Genomic DNA, 14,405 nt, shown 5'->3' on the forward strand with positions numbered 1-14,405 from the left:
TAGATTTCACATTTTTAAGAAATATAGATTGGTCTAGAACCATCCCAAATAGAGGTCCTAATACCTCCAAGACCATAGGTAAGGGACGGGTAGTACACACGTAGGGTACGGTTTAGAATCAATTAGTGCGCTTAAGTAACAACTTGAAGATAGTAATTGGGTAGTAAAGGAAATGATAACACATGCGCTAATGCTATGAATAAAATCCCAACTTGAGGGAGTTGCAAAGCATTGCATGGAATGATCCTATAGGCTAAAAAACTTAGGACCACCCCTTATACTCCTGTGTAAAAAATAAATTGAATATTGTATCTGTCCAAATTGTTTTCTACCCTTTAAGACTAATTCGCTCAATTTATGTTCGGCCGGGACCCACCATTGTGTACCTCGAGGGGTGCCTAACACCTTCCCCTCAAGGTAATTTCGAGCCCTTACCCGATCTCTAGTGATGTAGACTGGTCATATGAGTTAATTGCTCTAGGTGCACTAATGCACCTTAATCAGTTAGGCGGCGACTCGTTCAAATCCAATTCCCCTACTCTCACAGAAAGGAGTTATCCCAACAATGTCGAAACCTGATTTTGCAAGAAAAAGGGGGAGCGACAACGGTTGTAAACCGTTGCGATAAAATTATACCAGCGATTTTTTAAGCCTATTGCAACGGTTTCATGATATATTGTAATGGTTTTTGTGATATATTGGAACAATTATGAGTATCCTATTGCAACGTATATTGCAACATATTGCAACAGCTATTAAAGCCTGTTGTTATTGTTTGCTAGGTCTATTGGAACAATTATATTCTCTATTCCAATAATTCACAATTGTAATTTCTGATATTTAAGGAAGCAAAATGGGGAATATTTACCTATGCAATGAAATTTTATACACCATAACTTATATAAACCATGAAATAAAATTAAAATATCCAACTAGCATTATCCATATACAACAACAAAATATGAATACATTGTTTGATCAATAATTTAAAAGTAAAAATAGATGAGTTTGCATCGAAAAAGTTCTAAACCAAAATATTCTTGAACATGATAATAGAAGTTCTAACGACGATCAACAACAATCAAGTAAGGTCTTCGTCACTGCTTTCATCTACAATCGAAGCACCTACAAAAGACAATCAAAAATAATTAAATAATTTTTTTAGATAATTGAACAATAAAGTATTTGAATAACCAATTTAATAACTCGAAAAATTTTCAACTCTCCAAAATCTTCAGCTGGTTGGCCTTAAAGGATACCTGCTGGCCAAAGGTTTGGTTAAATTGTTTCACTGGGCTAACCTTAAATTGTTTGGTTTCCTATATGCAGATTATGTGATTTTGCAGATTTTGGTGTGGCGATTACCACTGGTGGTGTATGTGCCTTATCAAGATTATAGTTGAAATCATTGAAGATGACTTACAAGCTAATGTACTTGATTAGAGTTACTAATTTACTGTCATTGATACCATGTTGTTAGACTCTACTTAGAAAACAAACTGCTAATAATATTTTAAAACCATATATTATTCTATTTCACTAATATTAATGACTGCAAAAAGGGAAAACATCTTTGGAGACCTAACTATTGCCAAACATTTTTCCTAGATGAACTTACAAATCCCTCTTATTCCAAAAAAAAACCAACTAACTTCCACCATTCCATAACAATTCCATAAATACATAACCTATAAACAAATTCGCGGAACCAACCAATTCACATTTTCTTATAAAACCCAAAACAGCAAAAAATACAAGGGAAACAATTTTAAGGAAGACATAAACTCTGAATCAACCTTAACAGAGTAAATTCTTGGATGGCATTGTAAAATTCCAGTTCCCACAAGAAATAGTTCCGTCAAGAATAAGTCGGTTGACTTTCAAAATCTAATTAAACAAAGATCCCTCTCATGTGTGACCCTACTCATGCGTGACAGTACACAAGCATAAAGCAGTATACCAAATACTTCAATACAACCAAAACAAATCCAGATTGCAAATTTCATCATCATTCCAGCATTTAGACAATTACAACAATGGCTTAATTGCAAACTATTTGATTAACTAAATGAATTCTCCATGTGGCTCATGAACTATCAACCTAAGATAGTAGAAACCCACAAAAACTATTAAATTATCAATGAGTTAATACCCGGAATAAGCTGACCTTCTTTGTTGCTACTAGTATATGGACGACATATTGGTTGCAAAGTTGTTTGTTGAGCAGAGGAATCTTCTCCCGGTAAATTATCACCCAATACTGCTACAATAATGTTAGCATTAATGTCAATTCCGGAACGTTGAAGTCATGCAAGGATATCTGCAATAACTTCTTGACGGATAGTTGCCCTTTGTTCCTCAATTTTTTCCTCCATTTTTTGTATCTCCTCCTCCAATGCCAAAAGTAATCATACTCACTATCTGAAAGCTAAGTGAATCTTGCAACTCCAACTGTCTTAGTCCCGAGCATCAACATTTGGTTAAGGTATTCAATACTAGCTATTAGAACTCAAATATAACTGGTGAAGAGTGAGCAGAAGTCTAATAATGTATACTTCCACTTTTTCTCTTAGTCTCTTACCTTTATTTCTTCAACTGTGGGCAAAATTTGGTTCAATTTCAAGTGATTCATAGTTTGATGAGCTTCGAAAAACTTCAGAACACTTAACGCTAGGCACTACATATATTTGTATTAAGATGAAACTTCAATGAATGCTTATCTGTAATAAAACATGAGAAGCTGATTATAAATTGTAAATTGAAAACATGCAACTTAAAATTTGATTGTATGTATATTTATAATCCACTAAAAGGTAGACAAAACAATAGATAAAAATAATGATTTTGGATAATAATGTCACAATGTTACAAGAATAAAATCTACATCAAATTTTATTGCAGAACCAATGTTATGATATAACTACATGATAACATGAGACTCATGAAAGCCTTTCTCTATTATGATAACAACATAATTCAAGTGCATAAATGCACAAACCTATCATCTCATTCCAAGGGAAATCCACGTGCCATGATAGAAATGGCACAGGCGAGAATGAGAATATCACAGTGATGTCAGTACAACATCCATAAAAACGTTACCATAAAGTTTCTACTCTTTGTTGAATCTTCATAATCCATGCCTACAATTAAATAAAGCAAGTGTTAATTTGTAGATTACTAAAAGAAGGTAGCTGACCGCAACGCCAATTTTAAAGGAAGTTTCACACGCATTAGCAATATGAAAAGTTTCTAGGCCAACTTGACTTTTCACTATTATTATGAAATAAAATGATTAGAGAATACATGCATGGCTAGATAAATTCTTATAATATTCCTTCCTAGAACAGAGTATATCATTATCACGCGTTACTAATTTTAATACATTTATGAGCTTTCTTCCCACTTGAAGTACAAATTCTTGATAAGTTTTTTAGTATCACATGATTTTTCATGCTATCTACTTGTAGGAGATTTAAATCACAAAGGAACACATCAAAGAGGAAACATGGAAAGGAGACTAGAATATTAGATTCCCCAAAAGAAAAAATACTGCCAGGAATTTTAGTATCACATAAAAGCTTACTAAACTCGTATTTTTTCCACATAGAGGTGGGAATTTCGTGGTTATGATTTCCTCAGAGCAATGGCTCCTTATAAAATTCAGTTCTTCATGTTAAGGACTTCTTTGTGGTAGAAAAGATCCAGCTATAGACTCATTGATAGAGATCTTGCAGAAGTGATATTCATTAACAAGGAGAACTTCTAATAAAGAGGCATGCAAGAAAAGAACATACTAAGTTCCTTGTAAGTACTCTTGTTTTATACATAAACTAATAGCTCATGAATAATCTGAGATCTTAAAAATAGACTCAACTTCTTGTAAGTACTCTTTTTTTACATAAAAGAAAAAGCACTAAACAATTCATCTTCAACTTCGATATTGCCCAAATTATCCACCAAATGCAGGCTAGGATAATCTTTCATCCTTATGTCCTAACGGATTACTAACTCTATTCTAAGCTTAGTGCTTGTTATAAAACTTATAAAACCTAGAAAGGGATATTTAATAACTAATGAATGAAAAAGCGTTAGTACATACAGTAGAATCGACGACCGAAATATGAAAAAAGGCTAGAAGGGGCTTCGGCAAACACATAGATCGGAGCTCAAAACATTGTCCATACCGCACAAAGAGAAACTCTTCTCGTAACAAAACTACACGAGTGCCCCAAAAATTGGTTGGCAGAGGAGGATTCAATAGATTGAGAGAAGGCTTTTACAATTTGAAAACTAGAAAGGCTTAGAATCTAGAAGTAAAGGTGATACAAAGGGACGTGGTTGGATTTGCTTACAAAATTGAAGCTTTGATTTTCTGGGTTATGCTCATTACATAGATTCATTTCATAAAAGAGGTTCTTTAGAATTATTTATTACTAGTTTCTCGATTTACTTCCTATGAAAGAACAAGGATGCCGAAAGTTACCTAGGAGGAAATAAAGAATACAAAGACAAATATGTAAAAATAAAGTAGAAAAATTAGAATGATCTCTACAACTTACCTAGCTGGATCTTGGCGGAGGTGTAGCCTTGCCGGAGGTGGGTGCTTCACCGGGCTATTGTTTTGATGTTGGTTTAGGAACTTTCGCGAATAGGTGAAGAGATGCGCATAACTAGGTTAATTTGTTCTGTTCCATGTTTTCGAATTTTTATTCTTAAGAGAGAGTAGGGTTTAGAAACATTAAAGGAAAATTGGGCGGGTTTAGCGAAAAAGGAAGAGGGAAAACAAAGAGGGGAAAATAAAATCGTCCTAGTAGCACTTTTCTCCAAAGAACTGTTGCCAAATATTGGTATATTGCAACGGTTAAAGGGACCGTTCCAATGGACCATTCTGTGGCAAGGGTTCTTATACTAATGTAATGGTCTATTTTTACAACTGTCCCAATAGGCCACAGAGTCTTATGAAATGGTTATAACCATTGCAATAGAGTGTCTATAGCATCAGTTGTTAAATCATTGCTTAGGAACTATTGCTGTAGCACTGATTTCTGGTAGTACGAGGGTCAAATACACAAAACGACTGCGGGTCGTTACATTCTCCCCCTCTTAAAATAAATGTCCGTCCTCGAACGTACATAGAGACATAATAGAAAATTAGTGTCCACCAAACTATATAGAGAACCAGATTTTTTATCTATTCCCACAGTAAATCGACAGTAAATAAAGAACACACATACACTGCAGTAAGTAAATGACACTGAGGAATTTTACGTGGAAAATTTTGAGCTTAACTGGATTAAAAACCACGACCTACCCTTATAGGATTTCAACTTCACTACTAAGAAATCTTTAGATTACAACCTATTGTAACGTAGGAATTAACCTCTTAATCCCTCGCTAACTTGTAACTACGCTATTACAAGCCACTTTGCAATAACTCTATTAACAAGAGTTAATAGAGTTATTCCTTCTGAGGGACCTGTTCCCTCAGCTATTCCTTCGACTCTGAGAGTTGAGTCATTTACCAAACTGGATCCTAATCTAGAACCTTGTGATCTTAAGGTCTTGAGAATGGTTAAAGCAGTATAGTTGACTATACGACGACCAAGGGAACTGATCCATATATATTCCCTATGTTGTTCCCTTATTTGATTTCATTGAGAATTGAACTAGACATCTGATTAGTTACTCTGAACGCAAGAGAACTAATAGTATCGGTTCCTTATCTGGTTCTCCTATAAAGTTTGTCCAATCATCAAAACAAAAGACGCATAACTTATCAATTTTCCCCTTTTGATGATGATAAACTTAGAATTGATATTCCCTTGAGAACCAGATCTCCACATTATTCCACCTACGAATCAGCCGTATTCCCCATGAGAAGACCAAAGGAACTGACCACAACTGGTTCTTCAAGATTGTTTGGCAAATCATCAAAACACAAAATAACATAACTTATTAATTTCCCATTTTTTGATGATTACAAACCTAAAATTAATGTTCCCCTTGAGAACCATATTCCTCACATGTTTCTACGGATCAGACCTAGAATCAATATGTTATCAGCAATGTTCCCCCTATGAAGCAGAGCTATCTTTCATGCACAATACAACATAAACAATTCGTTTCTGTTCCTCCCCCATGTTAACAACTATATAGCTTCCCCCCTTTTGGCATCATTGAAAAGAATAACAGAAGAAGCACAACCAAAAATATTAGCAACATTAATTCATGCCACTTGGGCAACATTGCATAAACAATAACAAGAACAACAAGTGAATGTCATTGCATAAAATAAAGTGATTGATCGGTGAGCGTTGGTCGAACTCGAGAGATGAAGATAGCCCTAAGGATTTATAAATAGTCCCGAACGAGAACCTGCTCGAACTTGGGTAGCCCGTGGGCTAAATGATAGAGTGAGCGTTCGCTTGAACACTAAGAACTTGTACCCCTATCTATGATTTCGTAATTTTCATTAAAATAAGTGATTAGCAAGTGGGTTCATGGGTATAAGGGCTAATAATCTTGCATGCATCAAAGATAATGGGGTATGGAGAGGTTCACAAAAATAACAATTGTGGTATAAGATGGTTAAAATCTCTCACAAGAGGGTCCTAAAAATCACTGTGCACACTTAGTGCTTGATAATTTACTTAAATGAGCTAGAATTATATTCATGCCTCTAATTCTTGGTCCCACTTGTAATTTTCATAAAATAGATTGAAGTTGCTAGGAAATTCCGGAATTTATTATAAGGATTTAAGGAAAGCTCTATTGAGGTATGTATAGCTAAAACCCCCTCCTCTTAGAAATTGAGCCTCCATGGCGCCCGTGCAAATGTTGTAAGTTCGAAATTTGATTGATGTGGTACTTGTTATGCCAAATGAATTAATGTTGTGAAAATGTATGTGGAAGGTGCTTCTTCATGTGTTTAATGTGTTATTCTTTGTAAATTGAGGATGTGTGGAAAACATGAGCTATGTGCTAAATGCTTAAATGTCAAGTCAAGGTTACATTGTGATTAATATGCCGAACTAGATGAATTCATCTCTATGCTTATAACATAAATTGCTTTTGTATGTGCCTACAATCTTAAATGGAAAGGTCAATGTTGAAAATGGGAATAATGTGAAACGTGAATTATGGAATGGGGTAATTGTGTCCCTAAGTGACTATGAATTGATATATGTGAAATAAAGATTTAAATGAGATGGCTAATGAGAAAAAGGTAACGTCTTGGTAAGACGGCTTAGCCGATCGGGTCGTGATCGGATGCCATGTTATACACACATGGTGGTAATGTATTAATAATTGAAACTGGAAAGTGAGAATGAAATAAGGGTAACGTCTTGGTAAGACGACTTAGCCGATCGGGCCGTGATCGGACTCCGCTCAAGGAAGCAGTGGTAATGTGGATGATGATACAACGATATGGAATGCCCCAATATAAAATTTCACAAATTATGTGAAAACTATGTGAACCTCTTATATTGTTGATGTGATGCTTATTTGAAGCTTTGTTGTCCTTATGATTTCTTTTACTTTTGTATGGTTGTTCTTTCTAACTGGATAGTGTTTAGTTATACATACTAGTACTATTCCATGGTACTAATGTCCCTTTTGTCGGGGCGCTACATTTTTAAATGAATGTAGGTGGCTCCATAGCGGGTAGTACCGATCGCGCGTAGCGGAGCATCCTACTCTCAAAGTCTTGGTGAGCCCCTTTCTCCTTCAAGGGGGTTATGTTGTACATCTTTTGATATAGATATCCACTTTTGAGGTATAGTCGGGGCCTTGTTTCTGAAGTTATCATTATTGTCTTTTGTATCCTTAAAGGCTCCGTAGACATTTGTGAGGGCTATGTAGGGGTGTTGGATAAGTCAATAAACTATGTTGTAACTATGTACACTAGTTCTTCTAAACTATAACTGTATGAAATCCAGAAACTTTACCATGGTTTTAGGTTTGTGACATGAAAATGGATTAATAATGTGAATGTTCGATTTTGCTATTGTCTAAATAAACAAAAACATGGTTCCCTTAACCGTATTGAGTTGGGTAGAAATGTATGAATAAGGCTTTCTCAGTTGGGGTTTACTCGATTGAGCGCCGGTCAGACCTCCCGAGGATGGGGCGCGACAAACTTGGTATCAGAGCCTAAGGTTTTAAAGTGTCCTAGAATGTCTCGGAGCCGTGCCTAGTGGAGTCATTCTTATCGGTGTGTAGTTGACCACATCTACAAGTTGGAGGTTAATTGGGCATTTATGAATAACACCCTTTTTTGGTATTCTGGATCATGCGGCAAAAACTTGTTATGAAATTATTCCCTCTCTAATTAATGCATTGTTCTATCTTTCAGTAAATGGCACCTAAGAAGAAAGCGAGAATTGGCCAAGAAGTCAATGCCACCTCATGAGTGGCTAATGATTCATTGTTTGATACTGCGGGTGAGGGTAGTCGCTCTGATATCACCCTGCCTACTTTGTCTATCCCAGGACAGACTACCCCATTTCATACACCTGTGGAGGGTACCACTATCCTGCCCATTGATACTCATGTTCTGCCTCCAGCCCCAACTTCTGGTTCTGGTATTTCTGATGGGGATTTTAAGAGAGCTATTCAGATGTTGACCCAACTAGTTGCCTCTCAGGCCTAGAGGTCAAATGTTGCGCCTAGTTCATCTAGCCAGCAAAAGGATTCCACCAGTTCCAGGGTGAACATATTTCTGCAGTTAGACCCTCCGGTGTTTACGGGCACCAATCCAGAAGAAGACCCCCAGGATTTCATTGATGAGATGTACAAGACCCTCGGGGTTATGCGTGAAACAGAGACAAAGGGAGTAGAGTTAGCTGTCTACTGTCTGAAAGGGGTGGCCTATTCGTGGTTTGAGTTGTGGGAAGATTCCCGTGAGGAGGGGAGCCCTACGGCGAGGTGGAGCGAGTTTGTTGATGCCTTTATAGATCATTTCCTGCCTGTTGAGACAAGGGCAGCCTGTGCAGTAGAGTTTGAGAATCTAAAGCAAGGTAGCAAAAGTATGTGGGAGTACCACATGGAGTTTGCTCGCTTGTCCAAGTATGTCATTCACATATTGCCCACAATGGAGGCTAGGGTGCGCCGGTTTGTTCTGGCTCTTAATCCTTTAACTATTAATGAGGCTTCTACAGCTGCATTGAATTCTGATATGAATTATGTGAAGGTGGTGGCATTTGCTCAGGCCACAGAAAATTGTAAATTGAAGAATAAAATGGAGAGAGAGGGTAACAGAAAGACCCGATCTACGAGCAACATGGGTGAGTCACTAGGCGGGGGAAGATCAGCTTTCCGAGGAGGGACATCAGGGCCATCCCAGTCTGTTGCACAATCTTCAGCCAATGCACCACCATCATGGCCCAGCCAGCAGCAATAGTGGAGTCGTTTTAGGCCCAGTTAGGGCAACAGAGGATCCTATCAGCGGGGTCGATCAGGAGAGAGATCCCAACAGAAGCAGAGGTCCCCGTGCCCCAAGTGCAGGAAGATGCACTCAGGGATTTGCTATTTGGAGTTACCCGTATGCTATCGATGCGGGATGAGGGGTCACATTCAGAGGCATTGTCATACATCCCGTAAGGGAGTGGGTAGGGGCACAACACAGTCATCCAGTCCAGCAGTTGCTACATCCTTAGCCCCCTCTCCAGCTCGAGGTACCCCAACAACCGCAGGGCGTGGTGCGCAGAGTTTAGGAGGACCCAACCAGTTCTATGCTATGAGTGGTCGCCAAACTGTAGAGGCTTCTCCAGATATTGTTACAGGTATTCTGACTGTCCAATCTCATGATGTGTATACACTTATTGACCCTGGTTCCACCTTGTCCTATGTTACCCCTTTTATTGCTATGGAATTTGGGATAGAACCGGATCAGCTTCATGAGCCATTTTCAGTGTCTACTTTGGTTGGCAAGTCTATTATAGCTGCTCGAGTTTATAGAGATTGTGTTGTTATGGTACGGGGAAGGGATACCACGACCGATCTTATTAAATTAGGGATGGTCGATTTTGATGTAATAATGGGAATGGATTGGCTTTATTCATGCTTTGCTAAACTTGATTGTCGGACTAGAACCATGAAGCTTGAATTCCTTAATGAGCCCGTTGTTGAATGGAAGGGAGATAATGTAGTGCCTAAAGGTCGGTTTATTTCTTACCTTAAGGCAACGAAGATGATCAAGAAGGGGTGTATCTATCATTTAGTCTGTGTTATGGACACAGATGCCAAGGCACCTAGCCCTGAGTCTGTACCGGTTGTGAATGAATTTTCGGATGTTTTCCTAGATAAGCTCCCTGGGATTCAACCAGATAGGGAGATTGATTTTGGGATTAATGTGATGTCAGGCACGCAGCCTATATCAATTCCACCTTACAGAATGGCACCGGCAAAATTGAAAGGGCTAAAGGGATAATTAAAGGATTTTCTAGACAAGGGTTTCATCTGGCCGAATGTGTCACCGTGGGGCGCACCGGTCCTGTTTGTAAGGAAGAAAGATGGGTCGCTACGGATGTGTATTGACTACCGGCAACTCAACAAAGTCACAATAAAAAATAAATATCCTCTACCAAGAATATATGACTTGTTTGATCAATTACAAGGTGTTACGTCTTTCTCAAAAATTGACTTGCAGTCCGGGTATCATCAATTGAAGATAAGGGAGCAGGATATTCCAAAAATAGCCTTCAGGACTCGATATGGGCACTTTGAATTTCAGGTGATGTCTTTTGTGCTCACAAATGCCTCGGCAGCTTTCATGGATCTTATGAATCGAGTCTTCAAGCTTTTTCTAGACTCCTTTGTGATAGTATTCATTGATGATATTCTTGTGTATTCCCGAAGTTGGGAGGACCATGGTGACTATCTTAGAGCAGTTCTGCAGACTCTTCAGCAACATCAACTATATTCAAAATTTTCAAAATGTGAATTTTGGCTTGAATCTGCCGCGTTCTTGGGTCATGTCATCTCCAAGGAATGAATTATGGTTGATCCTCAGAAGATTGCAGCGGTAAAGAATTGGCCTAGACCTACCACTCCAATAGAGATTCACAGTTTCTTGGGTTTGGCCGGGTACTACAGAAGGTTTGTGGAGGGATTTTCTACTCTTGCCTCTCCCTTAACTAAATTGACCTAGAAAGGAGTTAAGTTCCAGTGGACCGATGCTTGTGAAAGGAGCTTCCAGGAATTGAAATCAAGGCTGACTACAACACTGGTATTAACCATGCCAGAGGGTACAGAGGGATTTGTGGTGTATTGCGATGCCTCAAGGATCGGGCTTGTGTGTGTGCTAATGTAGCACGGCAAGGTAATAGCCTACGCTTCTAGGCAACTCAAGAATCATGAAAAGAACTATCCAACCCATGACATAGAGCTTGCGGTAGTGGTGTTTGCGCTAAAGATTTGGCGATATTATTTGTATGGGGTCCATATGGATGTATTTACGGATCACAAGAGCCTTCAATATATTTTCAAGTAGAAGGAGTTGAATCTGAGACAAAAAAGATAGCTAGAGTCACTCAAGGACTATGACATTGATATTCTCTATCACCCGGGAAAGGAAAATGTTGTGGCGGATGCTCTTAGTCAAAAATCTATGGGAAGTTTGACTCATTTAGAGGCATATCAGAGGTCGTTGGCCAGGAAGGTTCACTAGTTGGCTAGTTTAGGGGTTCGCCTTGCGGACTCTAATGAAGGAGGAGTGATTGTGCAGAATAGAGCTGAATTATCGCTTGTGGCGGAAGTAAAAGGGAAACAATTCAACAATCCATTATTAGCACAACTAAAAGAGGGGATTCATAAACACAAGACCACAGCTTTTTCCCTTGGCATGGATGATGGTACCCTACGGTACCAAGACCGCCTATATGTTCTAGATATCGACGATCTTCGGCAAAGGATAATGGCAGAAGCTCACACTTCCAGGTATTCCGCGCACCAGGTTCTACAAAAATGTATCATGATCTCAAGGAAGTTTATTGGTGGAACAATATGAAAAAGGATGTGGCGGATTTTGTGGCAAAATGTTCGAATTGTCAGCAAGTGAAGGCCGAACAACAAAGGCCCGGTGGGTTGGCTCAAAGCATAGAAATACCAATGTGGAAATGGGAGATGATCAACATGGATTTTGTGATAGGGTTACCGTGCATTCCGTGCAAGTTTGGCTCAATTTGGGTAATCGTGGATCGACTCACAAAATCAGCACACTTCTTGCCAGTTAAATCTACCGACACAACGTAACAATATGCTTAGTTGTATATCAAAGAAATAGTCAGGTTGCATGGCACTCCAGTCTCAATCATTTCAGATCGAGGGGCTCAGTTCACAGTCAACTGTTGGAGGAAATTTTAGCAAGGGTTGGGTACGCAGGTAAATCTTAGCATAACTTTCCACCCTCATACCGACGGGCAAGTAGAGCGGACTATTCAGATGCTTGATGACATGTTGCGCGCTTGTACTCTTGATTTCAAGGGTAGCTAGGATGACTATTTGCCACTCATAGAATTTTCCTATAACAACAACTTCCATGTTATTATCCAAATGACACCATCGAGGCATTGTATGGTAGGAGATGTAGGTCTCCCATTGGGTGGCTCGACGTTGGAGAAGTAGAATTAATAGGGCCGGACCTTGTGCATCAGGCCATGGAGAAAGTCAAAATGATTAAGGAGAGGTTGAAAACTGCTCAGAGTCGCCAAAAGTCTTATTCGGATGTTCGTCGCAGAGATTTGGAGTTCAAAGAAGATGATTGGGTATTTTTGAAGGTTTCCCCCATGAAGGGTATCATGCGACTTGCAAAGAAAGGGAAATTAAGTCCGAGGTATGTCAGACCGTACAGACTCATTCAAAGGATTGGTCAAGTGGCATACAAGCTCGAGGTGCCACCCGAGATGTCATTGGTACATCCGGTCTTCCATATGTCTTTGTTGAAGAAGGTATTGGGAGATCCGTCTACTGTGCCAGTTGAAACTATTGAGGTTGATGAAGAAGTGTCATATGAAGAAGTTCCAGTTGCCATTCTTGACAGGCAAGTCCAAAAGTTGAGAAATAAGGAAAATGCCCCCCTAAAAGTGTTATGGTGGAACCAGCAAGTTGAGGAAGCCACTTTGGAAGCCGAGGAAGAAATGAGAAAGAAGTACCCACATTTGTTTGAATAGTCACGTAATAGCTTTTATGAATTTGGTTCCTATGAACTCTTATCTTATGATTTGATCTATGTAAAACTGTTCCATTTTGGTTATATATGTTGCCTATGCAGCCATGGTTGGTGTTGTACAAGTTATGTTATGTCTATGGAACATGTATATGCTGTTAGGATAGGTATCTAGGGCTCTCTGACAAGTGGATAGGCCTAGTTACAAAGGAAACTCTAGCAAAATTTTTGAAAATTTAGAGAGTCAGCCAAATTTAGGGCTGTGGATATGTTTCATATTGTGAAAAGCTGAGGTTGCATAAACATTTCTATTAAGTGAGCCTTGATCCTCATTCGAGGATGAATGATCTTAAGTGGGGGAGGATGTAAGGCCCCGTGAAAATCTCTACTCAAAAGTTAAGAAATTATGTTTGCTAGCAATGTGCGTTTCTGCGGTCCATTAAGCAGTCGCATAATAGGTATATGGATCGCATAGTCGCTGCAGAGCCAAACGATGTGTTGGTTAATTTGAGGCCAACTATGCATTCAATTATGCGATTGCATAATCGATATGCGGTCCGCATAGTCATCGCATAATCCTCTTGAAATTTTTGTGAAGGGCAGTTCTGCGGTGCATTATGCGACCGCAGAACAGGTATGCAGACTGCATTTCTGTCGCATACCCAGACAATTTGTCCAAATTTTGGGACCATTTTTGCGGTCCATTCTGTGGGCCGCAAGTCTATTATGCGATCGCATATGTGATCGAAGATCGTGTCAGGGCTCCTATTTTCTAACTTTTAAAACCCGACCCCATCCTATTAAAAACACCCCATTAGACCATTTTTTTGTTATTTCACGACATATAGATTGAGAGTGGAAGATCTAAAGAGAGAGGGAGTGGTCTTTTTCAAGTGCCCACTCAATCCTTGCCCCAAATCCTTGAATATTGTCAAGTGAAATTGCTAGGTCTTCACCCTAAGAGGTAAGAACTTGTACCCTCATCTATAATTTCGAAATTTCCATTAAAATAAGTAATTAGCAAGTGGATTTATGGGTATAAGGGCTGATAATCATGCATGCATGAAAGATAATGGGGTATGGGGAGGTTGTGAACCAAAAAGATAACAATTGTGGTATAGGATGGTGAAAATCTCTCACAAGAGGGTCCTAAAAATCACTGTGCACACTTAGTGCTTGATAATTTACTTAAATGAGCTAGAATCTTATTCATGCCTCTAATTCTTGGTTCAAC

At 38.8% G+C, this 14,405-nt stretch overlaps 1 long non-coding RNA gene across 3 annotated transcripts; it reads right to left on the reverse strand.

Annotated features, from left to right (window-relative positions):
• Positions 1–897: 897 nt before the first annotated feature.
• Positions 898–4,885, reverse strand: LOC107767694 (uncharacterized). Of its 3 annotated transcripts, XR_012709702.1 has the most exons (4): positions 4,563–4,883; positions 2,999–3,143; positions 2,168–2,720; positions 898–1,125 (listed from the first exon to the last, which is right to left on the reverse strand). It is a non-coding gene; the product is annotated as an uncharacterized LOC107767694 (long non-coding RNA). The 3 variants fall into 3 exon arrangements; XR_012709701.1 differs by having other exon boundaries at positions 2,153–3,143; positions 4,563–4,885; XR_012709700.1 differs by having other exon boundaries at positions 2,168–3,143; positions 4,563–4,884.
• Between the last annotated feature and the right edge of the window lie 9,520 nt (positions 4,886–14,405).

Source organism: Nicotiana tabacum, chromosome 1 (assembly GCF_000715075.1).
Source record: "Nicotiana tabacum cultivar K326 chromosome 1, ASM71507v2, whole genome shotgun sequence".
In the NCBI taxonomy this organism is placed as follows: Eukaryota; Viridiplantae; Streptophyta; class Magnoliopsida; order Solanales; family Solanaceae; genus Nicotiana; species Nicotiana tabacum.